The sequence below is a fragment of the Oncorhynchus kisutch genome, unplaced genomic scaffold (genome assembly GCF_002021735.2).
Source record: "Oncorhynchus kisutch isolate 150728-3 unplaced genomic scaffold, Okis_V2 Okis06b-Okis10b_hom, whole genome shotgun sequence".
Classification (NCBI taxonomy): Eukaryota; Metazoa; Chordata; class Actinopteri; order Salmoniformes; family Salmonidae; genus Oncorhynchus; species Oncorhynchus kisutch.
In genome coordinates this window covers 9,541,700-9,546,856 of record NW_022261983.1, presented here as the reverse complement: position 1 = coordinate 9,546,856, position 5,157 = coordinate 9,541,700, and positions in this window count along the sequence as shown.

The following is a 5,157-nucleotide window of genomic DNA, read 5'->3' as shown; positions in this document are numbered from 1 at the left end:
TCCTACTAACATATCTCCTCCTAACATATCTCCTCCTACTAACATATCTCCTCCTACTAACATATCTCCTCCTACTAACATATCTCCTACTAACATATCTCCTACTAACATATCTCCTCCTACTAACATATATCATACTAACATATCTCCTACTAACATATCTCCTCCTAACATATCTCCTCCTACTAACATATCTCCTACTACTAACATATCTCCTCCTAACATATCTCCTCCTACTAACATATCTCCTCCTACTAACATATATCATACTAACATATCTCCTACTAACATATCTCCTACTAACATATCTCCTCCTACTAACATATCTCCTCCTACTAACATATCTCCTCCTAACATATCTCCTCCTAACATATCTCCTACTACTAACATATCTCCTACTAACATATCTCCTCCTAACATATCTCCTCCTAACATATCTCCTCCTACTAACATATCTCCTACTAACATATCTGCTCCTACTAACATATATCCTACTAACATATCTCCTACTAACATATCTCCTACTAACATATCTCCTACTAACATATCTCCTCCTACTAACATATCTCCTACTAACATATCTCCTCCTAACATATCTCCTACTAACATATCTCCTACTAACATATCTCCTACTAACATATCTCCTCCTACTAACATATCTCCTCCTACTAACATATCTCCTACTAACATATCTCCTACTAACATATCTCCTCCTACTAACATATATCATACTAACATATCTCCTACTAACATATCTCCTCCTAACATATCTCCTACTAACATATCTCCTACTAACATATCTCCTCCTAACATATCTCCTACTAACATATCTCCTACTAACATATCTCCTCCTAACATATCTCCTACTAACATATCTCCTCCTAACATATCTCCTACTAACATATCTCCTACTAACATATCTCCTACTAACATATCTCCTACTAACATATCTCCTCCTAACATATCTCCTACTAACATATCTCCTCCTAACATATCTCCCACTAACATATCTCCTCCTAACATATCTCCTACTAACATATCTCCTACTAACATATCTCCTACTAACATATCTCCTACTAACATATCTCCTACTAACATATCTCCTACTAACATATCTCCTCCTAACATATCTCCTACTACTAACATATCTCCTACTAACATATCTCCTCCTAACATATCTCCTCCTAACATATCTCCTCCTACTAACATATCTCCTACTAACATATCTGCTCCTACTAACATATATCCTACTAACATATCTCCTACTAACATATCTCCTCCTAACATATCTCCTCCTAACATATCTCCTACTAACATATCTCCTCCTACTAACATATCTCCTACTAACATATCTCCTACTAACATATCTCCTCCTACTAACATATCTCCTCCTACTAACATGAAAGCATTTTAGACAGCAGGTATAGTGTACATGGAACTATGAATTAGGTACTGGTCACCAAGAATATTCCTACATAGATCCAGGAGGAGTAATGCATTGGAGAGCAGATATGCCATTTGTCCATTGCTTTGTTTTATTAATTCACGGGTGATATTTATGGATGATTCTATCATTGTTTGGGGAATAAATCAGTTAAAATTAAATATTCAATGACATCAGCACATAATTGGAGCTGTTACATGCAAATGTAAAATCCAATAGATAATTCACTCATCCTTTACCTGCTTTTCAGAGAAAATGTTGTTATTGATCAATGAACTCACCAAATTGTCTCAACGATCTCATACCCCACAAGGGGCAAAAGCCTCATGGATTTTCCTCAAAAGGATGGACAACAATAAATGCCTAGTTGGGTGTGAAACTGTCACTAATTAGTAAGCGAGTTCCTTACCTGGTTGTCTAGGTCTTAATGGAAAAAACAAAAACCCACAGACACTCGACCCTCCGTGGAATGAGTTTGACACCCGATTTAACCTATGATTCTATACAGCAGGGGCATACTCTGGAGTACTGCTCATACACTGGAGAGCTGGAGGTCTGGAGTACTGCTCATACACTGGAGGTCTGGAGTACTGCTCATACACTGGAGGTCTGGAGGTCTGGAGTACTGCTCATACACTGGAGGTCTGGAGTACTGCTCATACTCTGGAGGTCTGGAGTACTGCTCATACACTGGAGATCTGGAGTACTGCTCACACACTGGAGGTCTAGAGTACTGCTCATACACTGGAGGTCTGGAGTACTGCTCATACACTGGAGATCTGGAGTACTGCTCATACACTGGAGGTCTAGAGTACTGCTCATACACTGGAGGTCTGGAGTACTGCTCATACACTGGAGGTCTGGAGTACTGCTCATACACTGGAGGTCTGGAGTACTGCTCATACACTGGAGATCTGGAGTACTGCTCATACACTGGAGGTCTGGAGTACTGCTCATACACTGGAGATCTGGAGTACTGCTCATACACTGGAGAACTGCTCATACACTGGAGGTCTGGAGTACTGCTCATACACTGGAGAGCTGGAGTACTGCTCATACACTGGAGGTCTGGAGTACTGCTCATCAAATCAAATCAAATCAAATGTATTTATATAGCCCTTCGTACATCAGCTGATATCTCAAAGTGCTGTACAGAAACCCAGCCTAAAACCCCAAACAGCAAGCAATGCAGGTGTAGAAGCACGGTGGCTAGGAAAAACCCCCTAGAAAGGCCAATACCTAAGAAGAAACCTAGAGAGGAACCAGGCTATGTGGGGTGGCCAGTCCTCTTCTGGCTGTGCCGGGTGGAGATTATAACAAAACATGGCCAAGATGTTCAAATGTTCATAAATGACCAGCATGGTCGAATAATAATAAGGCAGAACAGTTGAAACTGGAGCAGCAGCACAGTCAGGTGGAAATTGAAACTGGAGCAGCAGCATGGGCAGGTGGACTGGGGACAGCAAGGAGTCATCATGTCAGGTAGTCCTGGGGCATGGTCCTAGGGCTCAGGTCAGTTGAAACTGGAACAGCAGCATGGCCAGGTGGACTGGGGACAGCAAGGAGTCATCATGTCAGGTAGTCCTGGGGCATGGTCCTAGGGCTCAGGTCCTCCGAGAGAGAGAAAGAAAGAGAGAAGGAGAGAATTAGAGAACGCACACTTAGATTCACACAGGACACCGAATAGGACAGGAGAAGTACTCCAGATATAACAAACTGACCCCAGCCCCCCGACACATAAACTACTGCAGCATAAATACTGGAGGCTGAGACAGGAGGGGTCAGGAGACACTGTGGCCCCATCCGAGGACACCCCCGGACAGGGCCAAACAGGAAGGATATAACCCCACCCACTTTGCCAAAGCACAGCCCTCACACCACTAGAGGGATATCTTCAACCACCAACTTACCATCCTGAGACAAGGCTGAGTATAGCCCACAAAGATCTCCGCCACGGCACAACCCAAGGGGGGGGGGGGGGGCGCCAACCCAGACAGGATGACCACAACAGTGAATCAACCCACTCAGGTGACGCACCCCTCCAGGGACGGCATGAGAGAGCCCCAGCAAGCCAGTGACTCAGCCCCTGTAATAGGGTTAGAGGCAGAGAATCCCAGTGGACCTCCCACTGGAGGTCTGGAGTACTGCTCATACACTGGAGGTCTGGAGTACTGCTCATACACTGGAGATCTGGAGTACTGCTCATACACTGGAGGTCTGGAGTACTGCTCATACACTGGAGGTCTGGAGTACTGCTCATACACTGGAGGTCTGGAGTACTGCTCATACACTGGAGATCTGGACGACACAGAGTTACAACGACACAGAGTTACACATGGAGTAAAACAAACATACAGTCAATAATACAGTAGAAACAAGTCTATATACGATGTGAGCAAATGAGGTGAGATAAGGGAGGTAAAGGCAAAAAAGGCCATGGTGGCAAAGTAAATACAATATAGCAAGTAAAACACTGGAATGGTAGATTTGCAGTGGAAGAATGTGCAAAGTAGAAATAAAAATAATGGGGTGCAAAGGAGCAAAATAAATAAATAAATAAATACAGTAGGGAAAGAGGTAGTTGTTTGGGCTAAATTATAGGTGGGCTATGTACAGGTGCAGTAATCTGTGAACTGGTGCTTAAAGCTAGTGAGGGAGATAAGCGTTTCCAGTTTCAGAGATTTTTGTAGTTCGTTCCAGTCATTGGCAGCAGAGAACTGGAAGGAGAGGCGGCCAAAGAAATAATTGGTTTTGGGGGTGACCAGAGAGATATACATGCTGGAGCTTGTGCTACAGGTGGGTGATGCTATGGTGACCAGCGAGCTGAGATAAGGGGGGACTTTACCTAGCAGGGTCTTGTAGATGACATGGAGCCAGTGGGTTTGGCGACGAGTATGAAGCGAGGGCCAGCCAACGAGAGCGTACAGGTCGTAATGGTGGGTAGTATATGGGGCTTTGGTGACAAAACGGATGGCAGTGTGTTAAACTGCATCCAATTAGTTGAGTAGGGTATTGGAGGCTATTTTGTAAATGACATCTCTGATGTCGAGAATTGGTAGGATGGTCAGTTTTACAAGGGTATGTTGGGCAGCATGAGTGAAGGATGCTTTGTTGTGAGATAAGAAGCCAATTCTAGATTTAACTTTGGATTGGAGATGTTTGATGTGGGTCTGGAAGGAGAGTTTACAGTCTAACCAGACACCTAGGTATTTGTAGTTGTCCACGTATTCTAAGTCAGAGCCGTCCAGAGTAGTGATGTTGGACAGGCGGGCAGGTGCAGGCAGTGATCGGTTGAAGAGCATGCATTTAGTTTTACTTGTATTTAAGAGCAATTGGAGGTGACAGAAGGAGTTGTATGGCATTGAAGCTTGCCTGAAGGGTTGTTAACACAGTGTCCAAAGAAGGGCCAGAAGTATACAGAATGGTGTCATCTGCGTAGAGGTGGATCAGAGACTCACCAGCAGCAAGAGCGACATCATTGATGTATACAGAGAAGAGAGTCGGTCCAAGAATTGAACCCTGTGGCACCCCCATAGAAGAGGGGGATGACCGCAGATGCTTTCCAAACTTTGGGAATCTCAGATGACACGATTTCGGCAGATACTTTTAGAAAGGGTCCAGATTGTCTAGCCCGGCTGATTTGTAGGTCCAGATTTTGCAGCTCTTTCAGAACATCAGCTGACTGGATTTGGGAGAAATACACTGGAGGTCTG